Raw genomic sequence first — 21,424 nt, forward strand, 5'->3', positions numbered from 1 at the left:
CCTGATCGCACTGTGCCCGCTGCTAGTTTTGGCTTCTTTGGAAAGAAGAACAAACGCAGTTCCCGGCGTTATGGTGAGGAAGGACCCGGGAGCCCAGGCAAGAGCTTAGCAGGGCCCTTGCCGACACGGTGCTGCCGAGAGCCGCAGCCGGCTGCAGACAAACAATTCAATAAACCAGTTAATGTCTTTCTGATGCTCGTGTGGGTGGGTTGGGCTGCTACCCAGCAACAAGCTGGAAAACTTCCCGAAAATAGGGTAGTTTTGCCTGCCTGGCTCTCCAGGGGTCTGAGCTGGAAGGGACCCTCCACGTCCCCTCCAGTTTGCATCCCAGTGTAAGCAAGAAGCGGAGAGCGGGAGCAGGGCAGAGCCAGGAGGATCTGAGCAGGGAGCGTTGCAACAAACTACAGCTCAGCCCCAGCTGCTCTCGGTGTCTGCGGTGGCATTTCCATCCCGACACAGCCGTGCTCGGCTCCCCTCTCTCCTCCCCATCCATGAGCCAACTCCACCTTCCAGCCGGAAGCATCCCAGGGATATCTTCCTCACAAGAAACCAAAAGAGCAAAGCTCATGACCCAACCCTGGACCTATAATTTCTGCACTGTTTACTTATGGTGTGGGTTTTAATGGTCTTGGCCTCCGTTTGGGAAAGCCAAGCTGGACGCGGGTCCCTGGGCAGCTCTGAGCTTCCTGCCCACCCACCGCCAGAGCTCTGCCCCACTCCGGGGGCTTCGCTCTGCATTGGGGGGAACTGAGAGAGAGAAAAATGCTGAAAAAGCTGCAAAGCTTCAGGGCACTTTGTGCTAGAAAGCAGAGCAGGAGGGGTGGGGGAAAAAGAAAATAATAATTCAAGGGAACTCTTACAATGCTGCAGGGCAGGTTTGAGCCACAGCAGATAAGAGCGGGTGCAGGGACAGATGTGCACTGGGGCTGCTGCAATGCTGCGTGGTGGGTTGGGGAGCACCAGCAGGGCAGGGCAGGGTGGGGAGCACCAGCAGACACTCCCACACACCAGAAAGCCTCGGGTGCGGGACAGTGGTGGCAAAGAGAGGCTGAGCTGTGCAGCTGGTTGCCCTCCCTTTTGGTGTTTTTTGGCTTAGCGGCGACTTTTTCATCAGTTCAGGAAAAAAAAAAAACTCAAGCCATTTTATTTACTTTTCAAAAAAGAATGGGAAGAAAGTTTCCAAGCAGACCTGGGGAGCTGGTGGCACACCCTCACTTCTACCTGGGTCCCTCTAATACCCCCATTGTGCTCTACACCCATCCAGCTACAGCCACACACAGCTCTTCGTGCCGGGCGCCTGCAGCCGTGTCAGCTGCTCAGAAATGTAGCTTCAATTTGCATTTCCTCAGCCAGCTGTTCATGTTGACATCATATTAAAGCTGGGGCTTTCTCCAAGAGAGAAGGCAAGATCGCAGCCAGCTGTGTGCCGGGATCCTGGGATCGGCTGCAGCTCCTGCCCAGCTGTAGCATTTAAGGCACACAACAGCGATATATAACAGCGATATATCACAGCGGAGCCGGGCTCGCTGCGAGTCAAGCAAGATTTGCTAGGGTTTCTCTTTTTTTTTTCAGGGCCCACTTCCAGGACTCAGGTGATTGAACGAGATAGATATAAATATGTCAAAATGAAAAAAGCAAGCTCGGTTTCCCCGTGTCTCAGCACTAGGGTCCCTCCCGGACCACGCTCTGCAGCTGCGACTCCCCAGCAGAGAATTGCTGCCACCCCAGAAGAATTGTCTTAGGAAGAAGGGGACAAACACTGACATCAGCAAAACTTGACTAAGATACATATATTTGACACTGTAAAGATAAGCCTGTGTGGAAAAGATAGGGAGAAACGAGAGCTTGGAGACGCAAGCACAAGCAGGTCCGAGGAATCGGAGACTATACTGAAAACATCTCTCTAGCACAAGCCTCCTGCTTCTCAGGCTCTCGTGAGCAGAACGGCGGTGGCCAGGAATGCGGGTGCAGATGGCAGCACAGGTAGGATGGGAGCAGCTTGTGGCTCGGGAGGCGGGTGCCGCAGATGCAGCCTGCGCTGTGCAATGCTGCGAGCCACCAAGCCACTGCTGTCCCTCCCGCTACCCCTGGTCAGGCTGCTTACGCACCTCCAGGGGTTGCACCCACCTGCCCTGGGTTTGCAGCACCAGCTCCAAGAGAGTGAGGGCAGCCAGAGCATGCAGTTACACAGCACCCATCGCACCCCAGGAACCACACCGATAACACAAGGGAAGGGAGAAAAAGGCTCCCTCCTGCTCCCCCAGCAATCTGCCTCTGTGGAGGGGACGTCAAAGCCACCTCTGCGGCAGAATTAACCCCTCTGGAGAGCAAACGGGTCATTATCACACAGCCAGCAGAGCCCAGTATCACCCATCCATCCTGCACTCCTTAAAATTTGCAAGAACAGGACACAGACACCACAGCCACTCACTCACACAGACATGCCGTAAGTGCTACTGTAATATAAATAATTGATACCAAGGTGCCTCAGGGGCCATAAAGACCTCAATTGTTAGCTCCTTGGGTCAGAGCCCACCTCTTTACTACGTGTTTGTACAAGGACTACTCTAATGGGGCGCTGAGCCACGATTGGGGTCCTGAAGTGCCATTGTAATACAAATACTAATCATGCAATAGCAGTTATACAAGCAGCCACTGCTCAGGGCTCTGCTCCGAAGGCTCATAAACCAGGCAAGACTCTACTTAAGTCAACGGGAGCTTGGCCCACGCGCAGGGAGCTGGATCAGAGCTGCTCAGCCAACCCTATGGCTGTGAAATTCCAGTTTAATTCTGCATGTGTGTGTGCGTGTGCTTCTGTGTGTGTACACACATGCACGTTGAGGCTGAGACCATCAGTAGTGAGTGGTTCGAGCTTTGAGAGGCATCATTTGTAGAGCTGGGGTGGGGAGCTATTTCTTCATTAAAACAGTCATGTTTTGAAGAGGCTCAATAAAAATTGTTTGAAATGAGAAATAACAGCAACTATAGGAAGGGAAGGGAAACAAGCCTCCAAACTCACATTTTTAATTAATTACCTGCTTGGGAGCTGCTCTCAGTTTTCAGTGACTAAAACATTTTACAGGGAGAAAGTCTGAGAGCTCGGTCTGTGCAGCTTACAAGCACTGTAACCACAGCGCTCCAGGAACAGAGACGAAACAACACAGCTCTTCAGCCCGACAGAGAGGCATAACCGGGTCCAAGGGCTGCCCAAGCCAGACAGATGCAGCTATTCAGCCTGGAAATAAGTAAATTTTTAACAAGGTTGTAGCTCTGACTTGAGGAAACCCACAGGCTGAATAATGTGTGGCCATCCTGAGACAGCCACGTGCAGAAAACACCCACGGCTGAGTCAGACCTGCAGAGGTACCAGCATGAGCAACGGACACAGTGGCAACCTGGACCTATCCCCTGCCGTGCAGCAAGTCAGCTCCAACCCTTGGATCAGCCACCACTTCCAACATTCTCCTTAAAAATCCCATCACGATCTGCATCCCACAAGGTCCAGATCCATGGTTTAATTGCCCAGCATTTCAGAGAGCTCTTTTAGTCCTTGGTCTGGAATTTCCTTCAATACCGAGTGCAGCTTCTTACTAGTGGCAAGGATTTAACCATTAGTGCTCAAGGTGACAACTCGGATGGGGTCCTCCAGTGCAGTGCCGGTAGGACAACGTTCCTGCTCAGCAGCCCTCCCAGGTCCCCACGTGCCCCAAGATGTCTCGGAGGGGAAGGGAGGGAAGGAGGGAGAGCTTCACATTTGATTTTCCTTCCCCCAACATGGGGATTAATTACACACATTGGCCGGGCACAAACCAACTATCACCAAGCAAAGTCTCACTCCATAAATTTTAAACCGCTAATAATAAGGCTGGACAGGAGTTTTAAAGCTTCAGTAGACAGTTTACAATTAACCTACTCCTGTCAGCTGGAAAATCACCTTACAATGTGATTCCAGTTCACGTCTGACTCACTTTGAGTTAGAAACTGTTTTTGAAACCCATGAAGTATCGTGCAGAGCCAGGAGGAAGGCCCAAGGGGTAGAGTTTCAGGCCAGACCTGACCTGAAACTTTCTCCTGATGTTGGGGCAGATTTTTGCCAGGTGCTACCAGAGATGCACAGGGGAGGATAAACCCATGTCATTGTGCCGCAGAGCACAGGACCTGCCTACATCACCCCTGTTGCTTCCTGATTCTCCGTGGGCTTTTCCCAAGCTGTCCAAACTGAGAGGTGAAATCCACAAGTTGGAGCCACCATCCCAGTGGTCACCTCCTGATTGAGTAAAGGTAACCAGGTACACATGGACATCCCTACAGTGGGATGATGGATTACATCCCTGTAACTCAGTTGTGTCTGATACCCTCTTCTTCCTCTTTACCAGCTCACTTACAACTTTTTAAAGATAAAAGGCATACTACAAAGTAGGTACAGAGTTTCTTCTGTAACAACATGCTTAGGGAATCTCTGACATCCAAAACAGCCTCCTTGGAGCCTTCAGCCTCACCAACTGAGACTTTGGTCCCTTGTCTTTGCCACAGTCAAAAGGTGAAGCTTCAAAAAGGTCCCATCTGAATTAATTTTTTAAAATCCCGATAGTGAATTGCATTAGGGAGGAGTAAAGTGGGGGAGTGGGAGACATCCAGTCATTTTCTGTGATTAAAAGGCAAATTTTATTCCTCTAGAAACTTGGAAGCAAATGTGGCGTTGCTATGGTTTCACACCCACTGGCTGGAAATGACAATATTAGCAGGGTGACCTGGTAATTAGAAACTGTGCCCCCAGGTCAGACTGCGGAGAAAATAAAGAGAGATTACGGAGTCCTAAAGACGCAACATAATGCTGTGGGCTCCTGGGCTCCCTACCTTTTATAACTGGCCCATTTAAATGCAGATTATGACTTTCCACCTGGGGCTGCTAATCTGTCTCACAGCCAGATCAAACAATAAGGCATCTCTCCGCACTGTGGGGCCAGGGTGCTTTCGAGCTTGGTCTGTCATCAGGTCTGTCAGTCTGTCTATCCTCCTTTTCTCAGGGTAAAACCTAGAGTTTTTCATTTGCAGATGATTATTTTTCTAGCCTGGATGTTTACCTCCTCCTCCTCTCCCTCCCCCAGACCCCAATGATTTGGAGCAAACCAGGCTCAGTGTTTCCTCTCCGTGATGCAATGTAAAACAAGGGGGAGCAATCAAGCTCATTAGCATTGGTCTGGCATGCACTCAGTTTCGGAGGGCAAGGATTATGAGATAGTAGGAGGATGATTTCAAGGAAGCAGGTGGCTTCTCTCAGCCCAGAATCCCTACAATAGCACAAGGAAGACTTGAGGGTCCAGAGTCACCCCCAGCCCAGCAGATCCTACTGGCCTGAACTGGGTGAGGGTGGCCAGATTTATGTTAGCCCTGCAGGAGCTATCTGGACAATCCCACCATTCCAGCCCTTCCCCAATGACCTTTATCATGGGAACAAGCAGCATCAGTGTCAACAGAATTTGGAGACCACACTTCACACTGAAGTACAGGGAAGACAAACCACACGTGTCTGAAACAGGGTGGGATACCCGCACATCAAAGCAGTGGAAAGCCTCCAGACCCAGCACTTGTTCTGGTCCCCAGCTTGCTTTAGCCAAAGGCATGATGAGTCCTTTGGTGTGCAGAGATGCTCAAGGAATCCTACACTGGGAGAATCAGCAGAGTTCATCCCTGTCACTCTCAGCCACTCTCAGCAGAAGGTTGTTTAGCACATGATCTGATCAGGAAAAAAAGCAGCCAAGGTGTTATCAGCAGTATTTTCTTTGGTGGCAGCTGCTGGTGGTGGCTAGGTGGGGACTGTGCTCACCCAGGACTTGCGTAGTGTGAAAGTTGATTAGAAAGAAACAACACAGAAGTAATTCCCATAAACTGTAATGTCCTGTAAGCTGGACATTATGCACACCCTGTTTTAAACACCAACAGAGTGAGTAATGCCGATATCATTAAAGCCAGATGACTACATCAACACTAACAGAGAGAGGGGGAAAGGTTTAAGCTCCTTCGACTCTGCACCTGGCTCTTTAATGCTCTTCATTTTCACTAAGTGAGAGAGAGCATTTCAATGAGGGCTAATAACAACACTACATACTTGGCAGCCTCCAGCCATAAGCCTGCCATGTATTTTCTCACAACCCAGAGTAGGTATCAGGTGCACAGTCATCAGGCACCTTCTGCAGCTCTGAAGAGGGAGGAAGGAGTTTTCTCTGCTTTCCTAAGAAACATAAGGCCTCAAAAACCCAGTTGTCCCATCACGAGTCTGTGAAAGACCCTGGTGTAAAATGTGGGGTTCCTATGTCCTGCTTCACTCCTTGGATGGGTTGATATTCTCGGTTAATATCTCTTGCTTTAAGGACCTGAAAACTCAAGACCAGAGAGGTCCATCCATGACCAGTTCCAAACACTCCCCATTCCAGAATCACCTCAACCTTCTCAAAAAATAGGACAGAAAAAAGGAAAACAATGCCCAGAAGACTCAGGAGGACACAGTCAATGATGCCGCCTTGCACCCATACCCGTCTCTTTGCAAAACACTCTTAGCAAACTTAGAAAGCAAAAGCCAACAGGGCATCTTGGAAAAGAACCCAGTTGCCCTAGGAAAGATCAGCCTCCAAATGCAACTCTGGGAGCAAACCTTTATTTCCAATTGGTTTTCTTCAGCTGTGAAACAGCAATTGCTCCTTGTAGCTATGCTAGACAAGGATACGGTAAACAAGGAGCATAAGTGAGCGTTGGAGCCTAAGGCACTGGGAACACAAGAAAAGAAAGACTGGGTCCCCCACGCCTTCCCATGCACGCGTCTGTCATCCAGGCACATCTGAGCTCTTCCATGCCTCAGTTTCTCCCCATGCGCCCACCCAAGGTCCAGCTGCACAACACTGCAAGAAAAACTCATCTGGCGCTTAGAAATCAGAGACACCTGATTTTGCATAACATCATTGCAAATATCAGCACTGCAGCACTGATTTCACTCTCCTTAGTCCTGCGGGCAGCAGGAGCCGCTAAGGCCCAGCACAGGTGAGTCTCTTACCACTGAGGAAAGACTCCAATAAAAAGCCGAAACTGAGCCTTATTAGCTTCGTACTTGCCTTCCCCAACCCCTCCGCTGCCTCCCACCCCCTTTCCTCACCCCCATTCCTCCTCCCTCCCCAAACTGTCATGGTTTATTTTGTTTGGGTGGATTTTCTTTTTCTTTTCTCCCCCCGCCCCTTGCAAACAGATAGTTTTCCCATGGAGATCCAGCCCGCTCGGTGCCCATTAGCATCCTTGTGCATAATTAGAGCCCAAGGCATTGTCATGCAAAGCAGCCTCGGATGACAACACTTCAGCCTGGACGACACAGAAATGCTGTGAGGAAGTTTCTCACACTGGTTTTAGCCAAGGCAAACTGGACTGCACATGGGTTTGAGATTTTAATTAATCGATGGGTGCTGGGCTCCATTTGCAGCCCCGCCACTGCACAAGGAAAGCACCGCAGCCACCTACGGGCTCCCTTGCACCCATCCAACCAGAGGCTTCACATTTCCATGCAATACTTTTAACTCATTAAAATAAATTCAAAACCCCACTCCAAGCAGCCACAGAATCATTTGCCGCCAGCCACAAGGGACAACAGGGCTCAATCAGTGTGTCCATCGCAGCAACATGTCTCTGATGGGCTCTGTCCTCACTGCCCTCTGTAACAGCTCACGTGCAGTCAAAAATGCTCAAAAAGCTTTTTCTGCTCACGTCAACCTTTTTAGCATTGGTGTTCTGGCTCCATTAGTCTGCTCCGGTTGGATACTGGTGGTGTCCGTTGGAAGAATTCATGCGGGATGGGTGAGCTGGCCCAGGACAACCCAACAGCCAAACCCAACAGCCAAACCCACCCTCTCCTGAAACCTTCCCCTTTTCAGCTGCCATTTCCCCGGTTACTTGGCAGCAGATGTGAGCTGGTGGGCGCAGATAAAAGGCACAAGGACAGAGGAGCCACATTTTCCCAAGGGCCAGAAATTCTATAAATTAGAAGTAGCTTTTCTGATACCTTGAACAGAGCAAAGGGAAAACATCCCTGTCTACCCACCCCATTGAGAACAGCCAGCAAAGGATCAGCTCATAAAGGGAAACCAAAGGTAAAATTATAAGCAGGCTCTAAGAAATATTCAAGTCCTGTTTTCCAAAGGGATTTGACTTTCTAAGAGGTGATGTCCCATTCAGTGACAGTGGGCTTTGTACACCATGTGCAGCAGTCACATTTGCAAAGAGTTTAAGAGTCTCCAGTTGGAAGATTTTACTCCAGGGGAGAACATTTAGAAGCATGTTATCACCCCCAAAACATTCACCGCAAAAAACACAGCATGCCTGCTCCCTCCTGTCCCAGACCTGGCTGGAAAGGGTTGCTTTCCAACATTTTGTAGGCAAAACCAAGCTGCTTGTGGTCACTGAATTTTTAACCGTCAGCACCTCCTGAGCTGCATTTGGCTGGAGGAAACTTTGCCCTGCGGCTGAGTAGCGCTGGGACCCCCTTGGACGGTGGAGCCAAGACCTCTCCCAGCTCTGCTTCATGCTGTCTAGAAGGAGCTCAGCCCCGGCGTGGGCAGTGGGGTGGATGGCAGCCCAGTGTGGCTGATGCCTTCATCTAGCCAGCCAGGTACCCCTTGCACCCCACCTACCCAGTAGAGCACCCTGCTTTGCCGAGCTCTGCTTATCCCCTGTGCCGCTGAGCCACGTTAAGCAAAGACAAAGGCAACCTCACTCTGCCTGTGTCAAGCAGCACCTGCATCATTCCTGCCTCCACCAGCAGGTTCTGGCAGGTACCTTGTGCACATCTGTGGCAAAAGGCAGCTGCCCCTTCTCAAGCAGCAGCACAGGCAGAGAAGCAGCCTCTCTCCTACCAGCTCACAGCCCAGGGTCCCAAACTGCACAGCCCTGCGAGATCGACAGCCACCAAAGTAACAGAGGCCACAGGGGCTCTTCCAGATCCATCAAACAGAACAAAGCAAACCCAAAATGCTGCCTCTGCAGCCGCTCCTGAAGCATCACTAATTTGTCCTGGAGCACTGCCATACCTCCAGCGAGCACTGCAGCTCGCAGCAGAGCTGGAGGGGGGACGGGGTTGCAGCAGGGGCTGATCGCAGGCAGAGAGGCAGGTGAATACATCCCAGATTGGGTTTCCACCTGCTTCCCTGAGATCTAATAAAACGTCCCCAACAAAAGCCACCAAAAGGTGAAGAAGCAGAAGAGTTCAGAACTGTTCTGGGCTGCTCAGTTGGGTAATTGAAATGTGTTGAAACAATCTGGGACGCTTCTGGGAAGGTCAGAGATTAACACGCCTGGCAGGTCTAATCCTTCCTCAAAGCAGCACCCTGCAAGCGCTTTCCTCCCAGAACGCCAGCTCCTCTGCTCCTCCACCAGCTGACGTGGATTTTGGCACCAAGGCTTCAATGTCTTTTCATATTCCCTTGCCGTGCTTTGCCAACATTTTCTGTAACAGTAACAAGAACACTTTTGATACAGAAATTTCAGAGAAAACCTGTGGGAAACAGGGGCTGCAGGGAAGGACAGAATCTGCTTTCAAGAAATTCTGATTATCCTCTTTGCTGTTCTTTGCCCTTCATCACATTAACTTCTGCATAGCAAAGAGCAGGATTGTAAGCACCATGCCTATACACCATAGGAGGCTTTGCAATGCACAGTGTACAGGACCTGACTCTATCTGAGCATCCCAGAGCTTTCCTTGTGAAGTCAATGACTCTTCAGGCCACAGCAATCACCCCGAGTCAGGATCCCACCACAGCAGGTTGACTCACAGAAGCTGTGGTCTCAAAGGAGGTATTTGGGATATTTCTGAGGTACCCTAGGTTTAACTGTTAACCTCCAAGCTCTGCTTTTTGGTTTCACCCTCCCTCAAAGTAGAGCCCAAAGCAGTGGCTTTAAATGCAGCTGCAGAAGAAAGTAAGCATGAGTCAGCGGGAGGAGGATGGGGATGCCTCCCAACCGCATCCTGGAGGATGCCAACACCCCACGCCTTCAGCTGGCTCATCCTGCAGAGCTGCACTAGTCACAAAACTAGTGATTTCAGCAAAAAATACCTCTGAGGGCCACCCTGTACATCAGTGGGTCATTAAGGGATCTGGTACTCATTAACAGTTCTGCAGGGCTGTGCGTGCGGGTGTAACCTCCCACTGTGTGATGCTTCCTTGAAGGGGAATAGAGACAAAAACTGCAATGAAGGAGCCGAGGGTGGTACAAACACCCATGTGTCCCTCCCCATGTCCTTTCTCGTTTCCAACTCACCCTGAAAGGACAAGAGCTGGGCTGAGGGGACACTGGGACTAGCCTGACACTGGTTGACTGATCAATGCCACAGCTGAGTGGTTTGCAGGGTGCACACGTTGGACATGGTGCTAGAGCAACAGTGTGGAAACCACTTCAGCTACAACACACCAAAAAAAATGAGACAGTTCGGTTTTGACAGTGGCATCATTCTGCTCAGCCATCTCCAGGGGCTTTGTGCTGCACCCACCACATGCAAGCAGCCACCAAACTGTCCACCACACCAGCAGGCCACAGGAAATCCCCACCTCTCGGGATGCTCGGGGCCAGGGAGGTCAGGCATTGCTCCTGGCTGGAGTTCCCCAACATGTTTGCTTTGCCTGCCCCCAGACCCTGCCACAGCAAGGCAGGCAGAGCCAGCAGCTGGGGCTGACCCAGCCAGTGACCCATAACCAGCCCGGCTGAGCCCTTGATTGCAACCTTCTGGAGGAGACAAGCAGGTTTAATGCACTCCTCCAGGATGGGGAGCGTGCCAAGAGGAGCTGCCAGCAGTGCATCCCCTCCGGGTTTGGATGGCTTGGTCGACAAGATCCTCCTGCAAAGCCAGGTAAGGAACGGCAGAGCAGAGGGCAGCAGGGCACAGCGTCCTGGTGCAAGTCTCGGAGCATTTTGTAGGCATTAATTCAGCCAATGTGGCAGCCCAGCCCCTGGGAGGGAAGACAAGGGCATTGCTAACAGCTGGGGGAAAGGCACAGAGCAGTGATGGAGCAGGACAAAGCTGCTCTAGGGACTCAGGTCACACCTCTCTGAGGACTGACACCATAGGCAAGCTGGTAGCAGAGCCACAGAGCAACCCCGGGTTTGCTGCCTGTACCTGCTCCTGCAGACCCCCTTCACCAGAACACCACCACCGGGGAGTGGTGGCCAGGGAAGTGTCCTGGAAATGCCTCCACTTCACCGAGATTCTTTTCTAGTTCCCTGACAAGAAAAGAGATCGCTGATCCCTTTCGTAACTCTTGTTCCTTTAGCAGCTCTTTGCCAGTGGGATCTTTGGTTTTCTTTCTGCAAGGTTTCTTGCCTGGGAAATGACTTCATAGCAGGGCAAGAGCTCACTGGGGTAGATTCTACATGGTCATCCCACCACAGGACAGAAAAAGGTTGGAAGATAGAATAAAACTATGCAAATTCCCCGTATTCCCCTCTTCAGCTGCTCTCTTCTCCATTCATCTTGGAAAGTGAAAAAATAACCCACAGAAATTAAATATTCCCTAAAGTTAAACCTCTAGCACATTTTAACTTTCAGCAGTTCAGAAAATGACAACTCTTTGTTTAGACTTTCTCCTGATTCATATTTTATGCAGGCCTCTGTAATCCATACTCAATCCATCTTCCTTCTTATTTGTTTTCTCTTCCCCCTCCTTTTTTCCTTTTAACCTGTTTAATCCTTTTAAGTTCAAGGATTTGAAAAGCAAATACTATAAAAGATGAAAGGTGCGTTGGAGGAAATCAACTTTGATAAGAGGCTTTTATGGCTTGTAAACCTTATTCCGGCCCTTTGGCTTGAAAGGCAACACTAATTTTAAGAGCCTTACGCAAGCTTCGCATTGAGCTTAAAGAAAAAATATAGCAGCCTATAAATGATGGGCACCTGGCTAAGGGTCTGCTCATCACAGCATGCCGAAAGCTTGCCCAGCAGTTGGACTACCAACAACTGGACAAGTCTGGGCATTTAATATATCGTTTGCATGAATTCAAGCAACAGTCAAAGCAATATTTTAAAGGGGGAGGAAAAAAACAACCTCAATATTAATATTAGTAGCAAACCCCTACATGAATAACATTGTGCTACTGGCCTTAGCTGCAAGGCTGCAGCAACAAAGCTTTGCACCTCTAACCTGTTCCTCCAGAGTAAGTCAACCAGTAAGAGGGACATCTCCAATAGCTCCACTATCAGACGGCCGCTCGGGTGGAAGCAGTGCTGAAAGTGTTAAACAGCCCCAGGTCCACTTCACAGGGCAGCTTCCCCCACTGCCAGGACCTGGGTGCAGTTAGGTCATGGCTTGGCGGAAACACAGGGAGCACGGATTGCTTAAGAGGAGTATTTGGAGGTGGATATGTGTTATTTGAGAGTGTAAACAAACAACTGCATCAGTTGTTTGAGCATAGGCACAAGATTCGAAGGAAAATGTCTTAGAGGACTGACCTGAGCTCAGGGCAACGCCTCTGAGCGGCACATGTCGTTCCAGGTACCCGGCTCTCATGCTGGGACTTAAGAGCCACCACCCTCTCCTCCAGCAAGCCCTCAGCACTGGGTACAACCAGCAATGCCGTTACCTCCCTTTAGCAGAGGGTGGCACAAGGTGGACTCATTCCTACTCCATCTCTGAAGGTGACCAGCCATGGCTCAACTCAAATGCCCGATGTCAGACCATGCTTTTATTATACAATTGCTCTCATCTCCTCTTACAAGCGAGACAGTTTGCTCCTGCACAAGGTCCCGGCTGCAAATCACTCCAAAATAGGATTGCTGCTGGGTGCTGAATAATTACACCAGGAGAGTGAGCGGCTGCAATCATCATTACCTATAATGCTGCTTATACAAAGAAAGGCTTGGCACTAATTAGCATCATGTGGGAGGCTCATGCAAAGCATTATTATGAGGGAAATCAGCTGCAATCCCCAAAAGGAATATCTACCAAGAGACTTCAGGACACTGCTCTTCCTAGACGGGCAGGGAGGTTCGGCAATGTCCAAGTGTACCAGTGCTGGAGAAAGACTGGTGCATTAGGTGAGGGGAGAGGAACTTGCTGAACATCAGATAGTCATCTTTCAGATGTTGGCTGGAGACTCTCTTTAGTGGTGTGAAGTGTTCAAATTATTGTAGTAACGTTTACACAGATTTCCACAGTCTCTGGAGCAGCCCAGGAGAAAGTTATCCCCTCACCCCGTACCACACGTGGTGACACACTCTTGGCCATGCACAGGGACTGATCTTCCCCCGCAATCTCTGTGTCTCGCATACTGAGTCCCATCTCAGCTCAAGGCTTTGAGGTAAGTAATTATCATTAATTCTATAACAAAAAGCCCCTCCCGCAGACATATGCTGCTTCCACATATCCCCAGAGCTGGAGAGGTGTTTGTTCATCAACTCCTCTGAAGTTTTAGCCTGAATTTGCATCAAGAAATACCATAAGAGGAAGGAAGTGATAAGAAAATAATCTACTCAGCCACCATAGTTTTCCAACAGGCTTTGGGGCAGATCCTGTATGTGCATTTATTTGGGACTGTGCGGTCCAAGAAAGCACAAAGAAAATGCAATCATTTTTCAGCCAAGCCCAGCACTACAATATCAAGTCCTTGATGTGACAGCCTGGCCACCGTGCCAAGGAAAGACAGTGCAATGAGCTCCAATGCTCCAGCAGAAGCAATGGCTTGATGGACTCAAACTAATGGGATCTGTGGGTATTTTGCACGTAGCCTCTGCTGATGAGGGGTGCTGCTAATGAGCAGCACATTCAGCATGAGCAGGCTGAAATCGTGGCTCTCCTCTGCAGGCACAAATGGGAAGCAATCAATATTTTTAAGGTAAATATTTTCCGGTCCAAATAAGCAAAATGGATAAAGGGTGTGAGAAAATGCAACAGGCAGAGAACGCAGACTTAGAGAGCTTAAGGGATTTACCCCAGCCACCAAGTGGGGACTGAAAGCCGGATTTCTGGATCCCAGCTTAGTTTGATCCCAAACCCCTTCACACACTGCTTCCCTGGCCACTGGGACTTGTTCCTATGCAAAGGCAAATCCAACTGCAATTTTGATCAAACTCCGTGCAAGCACCAAACCAAATATCATTACAAACTCTACACTGCAAACCCTCCCCTCACTCCAGGGAGGAACAGGCACTACAGCAGTTGAAGGTGTTGAGATCCTGGAAGAAACGCTGCTGGGACACACAAGTGCATTCCTAAGGACAGACTTTTGCAGTTCTACCTTGCCTATTGGGCTCTTACATTTATTTCCCTTTTTTTTCCTACTGAAAGGAAAAAAAAGTTTGTAAATGCTGCATCCGAGCAGATTTCACAATCAAAACCTTCTTCCAGCAGATCTAAACAGCAGAAACTCTTTTCACTACCAATCTTAAACCTCCTGCAGATCAGCAAAGCCATGAAGCATCTTGTTAATATGTTGGACTGAAGCTGTACAGTAGGCTACAAATTACAACAACGAAATCAGTTCAACTTTTTTCCATTATCCAGGCTGAAAAAAATGCCAGTAAATAATAACAATAATGAAAATAATCAGGGGGAAATGGCTAAGGACATTTTCATAACCATAATAGCAGAGTTATCTTGGGAAAGGCTTTCCATCTCAACCCAGATGTCAGGTGTTACACCAAGAATCCTTACCAGACCCAGGGTCAATTTTCAAGGTCTTTGGGGTGGGTTTTTCGCCGTGAATCAGCAAATAAAGGATTGTTTCTAAGTAGTGCTAAGCAATACCCAGTTCTGGCTAATTTTCACCTGGGAAACACTTTAGGTGGGTCAGCAGCTGAAGCTCAGAGCTATGCTCAGGCAGGAGAGGAGGGCAAAACAGGACACAGCACATACTGTCCCTGTGCCATCTCTAACACGTGGTCTGGGATGGGATGCAGACACTTCGGTCCCACTCGCTGCCTCCCTCTTCTACTCAGGTGCACAAACCCCACGAGCCATCAAGCTGTATGAAGATGAGGTGGGAGAAAAGCAGCCTCCACTTTGTCTTAAAGAAGACTATGGCCAATACGATGTCTTCACACCACAATCATCATCCTATGGGGACTGCAGCCCTCCTGCTCGCCCCGCTCAGCAACACCAGCAATCAAGCAACATCACACAGGAGAAGGAAAGGCAAACCCAGCAGCTGTTTTCTTAAGCAGCCCCACACTGCAAATGCAATTTGCTAACAGTCATTACAACGTGCCTGCAACATTTGGCCACCAGACTTGCTCCTTATTTGTTTTCAGAGGACGAACGATTGCTCAACAGCTGTTGTGTAGGCCTGGTTAGCCAAAAAAAAAATAAAAAAAATAATAATACCCTACCCTAAACACATCTCCAGGGAGACCAAGTGGTTTTTCCACTTATTTATACACCACCAGTAGCACCAAGGGATTCTTACCAAGATCAGGCCCTCGACATACCAGCCACACATGGAGGGAGAGGAGCCACCCAGCCCTCCGCGACTGCAGGCTGCCAGGAAAGGGGCAAAGAGGAGGAAGGACTGTTGTCCCCAGGCTGGGAGGTGCAGCACAGAGTAGCTGAAGTCACCCATTGCCATAATGGGTGGTCATGGCTCAGCTGGACCTAAATTCCCAAGGTCTGAGTGCCGAAAGCAGGACAACATACTTCCCCGGCTCAAAGGGCTGTTTCCAATTAAAACGAGCATCCAGGAGGGCGGCTGCCTGTGCCTCCCCAGCTGTGGTCATGCTTCCCAGACCCATTCGCTCAGTGGTGCAGGAAACCATTGGGGCCAAACCAAGGAATGAGGTAAGGAGCCCCACAGCCTGGGAACAGCAGCACGGCACTTGGACCACATGTGCATCCTGCACAAGTCCTTAGCTGAAACAGGCCCTGTAGTCCAAGAGCTGGTTTGACTCATTTGAGATCAAGAAGGCAGCCGGCAGCAGGGAAACACACACACAAGTTGTATGAAGGGTCAGGCAAAGCTCCTTTGAACTTCACGAGACCTTAAAATCTTCTGTTTCAAATATTGGGGGAAAGATTTTTTTATATATATATATATATTTGAAGCCATAAACGTGGCCATTCCTACATAAAAATTAAGTTGGAGAAACACAACTGCCCACACACGTTCTTTCCAAAGGTCTTCATGCCCCATAGCGCCACCAAGCCAACAGTGGCACCAGGAGCCATCTCACCCAACAGATCAATGCCTTTTTGGTTAGGAAAAGAATCAGAAACCGGTCTCTGGATTTACAGTTTTCCATTGTGGCAAGAGAGGATGACATAACAACAAGTATCCCCAGGCTTTTGCAAGAGTATCTTGTCACGGTTGTCACCTTACTTAATAAACCAAATAATGGACTGAATACATACAGAATTAATACAGCGAGCTACCAAATGGCTCTGCCCTCAGTCTGGGGAAGAGATCTGTATTCTCCGTAGATCAGATGCAGAGCCACTTGAAACACTCTTGCAAGAACTTTCACAGTCATGCGTGACACCTTCTTTCCACTGCTTCTCCCCAGTACCTCTACCGAGAAAGGCTGGAGCTGCCTCACCTGACCAGAAAGCCTGTCTGCAAGACATTGCATGTGGCCCCTGCTTGTCCGTCGGGACTTGGGCAGGTTTGCACATCTGGCCCTGTTTCTTTTCCGCAGGCACGCACAGTTGCACAGACACCACACAGCGATCCAGCCCCATGCTCCACCACTCGCTCTGATGACAGCACACGCCAAAGTACCTCATTTCAACGTTAACCCCCATGCATTGGCAAAAATTGTTTGAAAACTTGAAAGATTTTATGAAGAAAATAATGAGCCTTTTCTCCTAAATTAAAACCCATTTCCCCCATTTCCCAGCACAGCAGGACTCTCACTGTCCCCCAGTCTGATAAATAAAAAGAGCTTTCATGTCAAAAAGCTGTGTATTTATGCAAGTATCTCAAGCAACCTTTAAAATGTTCTTTTAATTAGCAGAAGTTTCCAAAGCCTGAAGTTACACCCAAACTTTCTTCATGTATGTGCACCTCTGCCAAATTAGCAGAGGTAACACCACGCCAATTTTTTACAGTACATCCTAGAAGAGGTGGGGGTCTCTAAGCCCACATGGGCTCCCAGTGGAATGTAATGCAGACCGTGGCTTCAAGTGGTGAGGAAGACAGGGATGAGGAGAAAGCAACCCCATATTGTAGCAATCTTCTCCTTCCCAGTCTTTAATTGTATCCTGCTGGCGCAGCCCTCTCACAGCCTGGTCCTAAAGCATGTCAAACACTTCCCTCCTCTGAACACTTGTTAAAGAGGCTTTAACTTCTTCACTCCTGAGTCTAGAAGTCTGCTGAGTCGGAAAGAAGCTGAAGAAAAGGTCCAGGGGAGCAGCACTCAGAGGTCACCAGCCAGCATGAACCTCAAGTGCCTAACTTCCTTCTCTCACAAAAAAAAATTGGGAAGGGAAGGGGGGGTGGATGCCTTTGCCAGGATGAACACTGGTGGGAACCCACTCCTGCTTCTCAGCTTTAGGAGGATATGGTCCCGGTTGGGGGTCGTCTAAGATGAAAGAGCGTTTGACATTTTTAGACCAAAGGGTCTTATTTTTATTTTATTTTTGAGGGCCACATGCAGTCAAATGCCTTTAATGGTGCTAGAAACAGATGGGCCACCGTTTTCTTTGCTCATATAGGGCGCCAGACATAAAAACACCACTGAAAAATGAGGAATAAAAGCTTTCCCTTTTTTCATTTACGATTTCTGCTCCTTTTTGGCTCCTGGACACCAGCACTGAACAAGGAGAGTGGCTGGGATGATCAGCAACCACCTAAGCCCAAGGTGTCTCCAAGGGAAGAATGACACCGCAGAGGAGTTGGGAGACTGGAAATCAAGTCCACAAACTGGGTTCAATGCCCTAAGATTTTGGCAGCGTGTAGACTCCATGAACCAGACTTCTCCCAGGCCTGTGTGGCTTCACGGTAGCTGTACCCACATCCCCTGAATCACCAGTGGAGAGAGGTCAGCACAGCCAAGGGGGGTGGAGGTCCTGATCCCAGCAGGTTTCTCCACATCACATGCTTTTCTCTCTTGAGGTCTCCAAGGGAGCTGAAATGGCAGAGACAGCCACTTACAAGAACAGGGTTATTTCCAAGACTATCTCCAGCCATCCCCATTAAAAGGGTTGATTTAGCCTTGCTCAGCATTCAAAATTGTTGAGCAAAAACAGAAGAAGCAACAGGTCATTGTTGTTGTTGTTGTTCTGGGTAGGAATCAAACTGCCAGCTCTTCAAATGAAGGAATATTTCTCATTTTCAATAAGATACCAAATGAAAATTTTCACATCTTTTCAGCCTCTTGGTTTTTGGGTTTTTTCAGTTCTTGGGATTATTTTTCCCATTTTTCCTTTATTATTTTTTTTCGTTTACTGAGGCAACAGAAGAAAACAAAAAGAAATGAAGAAACAAGAGGGAAAAACACAGGGATGGGGGAAGAAAGGAGGAAAAACCATTCTCACAGCTGAAAATCAGGAAAATCAAATCCAAGCTTTTCTCCACACAAAATAATTAGTTAGGTTTCGGGAAAGAGAGGATCCAGCTTTGGTTGAAAAATTCCAACCAGATCAATTAAAATAACCTGCAAGCCCTTCCCTGAGGGACGATCCCCAAAATCCACATCCCACGGTCACGCACCAAATCTGCAGCCCTACAGGAGGCTGGCTCAAAAGTTCCAACTCCACATGGATGATGCACATTATTGCGTTTGAAAATGCACAAGACTTCTCTCTCCCCTCCTTCCTCCCAGAGCACTGTATTACGATAATTTCTGCATGAAGTGTTCAGCCAAAGCAAACACAGATTCCTGGAGCCAGCTCTCGGGAGAGCAGCTGCACAAAGACAGCAGCCCACATCCTTCGGGATCCCCTCTTTGCTGTCATCCCTGTAGGCCACGTGCACAGAAGGGTCTCCCGGCAGTGTCCATGTGCTCCAGAGCCAGGCTCTCACTTGTACATAAACCCATCAGCCAAGCTTGTACTCCCACAGCTGGAAACGCAAATCCAACTCCTCCATCATCAAACCCCCATAGCTTCCCTCTGCCCCAGCTGCAAACCCTCATGGCATCAATGAAAATATTGGTCCTTGTACTGCACTGTAACCTCAGCTTCAATCTGTTTTGAGCTCCCCAAACCCAAATATTACTTCCCCTTTCGATTTTTATCCAAAGGTGCTCTGTAACAGGCAGAAAACATCTGCACTCTGTCCCAAAGAGGAATATGTTTCAGGATGATGCACTTGTGAGCCATCCTCAGACCTCTGGCCAAGCCAGTCATCACTCATCGTTTCTCCAGTGCACTGGAAACCACTTATCCAGCTCTTCCAAGGAGACATCACCACCTGATTTACCTCCAACAGACTCTGTTCCCAATCCAGGATGTCACAAGAGTTGGGAGTATGGTCACACAGAGCTTCAACTTCCCCTAAATTGGTGCCCGCTGAGAACCCTTTCTGTGAGCCTTCTAAGGATGCGCAGCAGAATAAGAACAGAAAGCAAGAAGGGGGGAAAATATGCTCCTGTGCAGCTGGGACTGGGATGCCTCGGATGCAGCCAGCTCTTTACAGCTACGGTCTTTGTTCTCAGCCTGCCCGTACATCCACATAGGACAGTTACCCAAGTTATGGCTCTAGAATGGTTATCACAAAGACAGATACTCAGGTGGGTGCCAGGAAAGAAGGCTCCAGCCATCTCTCAGGGGACAATATCCTGCAGCTTCTCCCAGGAGGACATGACTGCCCTGTACACACACTCCTAGAAAGTCAGGCTGGGAGCTGCTGCCCCTCTGCCTGGAACAAGAGAGCTGGGGGAGGCAGCCGGCGCCTGCCAAGTCAGTATTGCAAATAACCCATCCCTCAAAAGTAAAAGACAAAATATTGGGGAAAAACTAATGAAAAGGGGCTAAAAAAGGTCCCACCAAAATGCTTTTTTTTAATCAATAGCTCCAAGACTTCACACAAGGAGGCACTTTCAGTCTCTAGGTTGGCAGTACCACCCCTGCGGCACAGGAAAGTCATCCTCTGCCCTGGGGCTGGGCAACCACTGCTTGGTCCTCACAGACATCCTCTATCTACATGATTAGGACAATTGCAGGTAGATTATTTTTTTTTCCATTTCCTTTGCATAAGCAATTTTGAAACCAAAGCAGTTAAAGTTTTCCACATTGGAAGGCAGAGAAGAGGTTGCCCAGAACATGAGGCAGAGACTCAGCTGCATCTGAGGAAGCTGCATTAGCCGACAGAAACCAGCCCCGGCTTCCCAACATTTTTTCTACCATTGTGGGAAACCAACTGATTTTCATCTGAAAAGCAAGGCGTAACCAAGCATTTCCAGTTTCTGACAGCACCTGTAAAAAACAGTCGTAACAACCACTCCTTCCCAGGAACAGAATTAGATTTAGGTCTAAGAGCTATTTTTATTCTCTCCAAAAATATTTTGACAAAAACCATTTGCATCATCTCTGACACTTCCTCTTGCAGACGAGGTATTGCGAGAATGGATCCACCCAGGGATTGAAGAGGAATTTGAGAAACAGCAATCTTTGGCAGAAACAGAAAGCCCAAAGGGATGGAGATCCATCACAGGAACCAGGCAGGTATCACCCAGGGCTTTTTGAGATCCTGAAAAGCAGCACTGAGCCCAGGCAGCTCACACCAGGGTTGGCAGCGGTGGGAAGGGAGTAGTTTGGCTCGGATAGAAAGCAAGTTTCCCAGTACTGCACCTGGTGGAAAACAGAGCTGAGAAAGAAGAGCTGCCTGCTATAAATTTCAGTCTGGCTGGCACCGCTCACCATCAGCATTGTTCCCTTTATTAAAATTAAATAAAGAGAAAAAACAAACCAGCCCACGTAAATCCTATTTCCTCCTTTTTTAACTCAATCGTAGCCAAATTCTATTTTCCCTTCTCCCATCACACACACACACCCCCTGCAGTTCCCCCAGCCCCACAACCACCCCTCCACATCGAGATCCCCTGAACCAGCCCCAGGACACAGAGCGCCAAACAGACACAGTGGGCATGTCTCCAACCCACAGGGGTCCACAAACTTTCCAAAACATTAAGAAAAAAGGCCCAGTCACATTCCCAAGATGCCAGAGGACCAAACAGTGGGTAGGACAGGGTCCTTTCATTCTGAACAACCAGAGGACAACCTAAAGTATTAATGCAACATGTGGTGTAACTCAACAATCTGGTTACCTTTCAGATATCCTGAAGACATCGATGCATTTAATGACAAGTCACCACCTTTCAGCTCAGCTTTCTCCTTTCAGAGCTATTCCCATTCAGAGATGACTTAGATATCAAGGAGTGCTGGAGCCTGGTTTTCTCCTGCCCCACACCTTGCTTACCCCAGATCAAAAGGAGATAGAACTCCCCTGGGGCAAAGCGGTTACGTGCTCT

Source organism: Cuculus canorus, chromosome 18, assembly GCF_017976375.1.
Source record: "Cuculus canorus isolate bCucCan1 chromosome 18, bCucCan1.pri, whole genome shotgun sequence".
Lineage (NCBI taxonomy): Eukaryota > Metazoa > Chordata > Aves > Cuculiformes > Cuculidae > Cuculus > Cuculus canorus.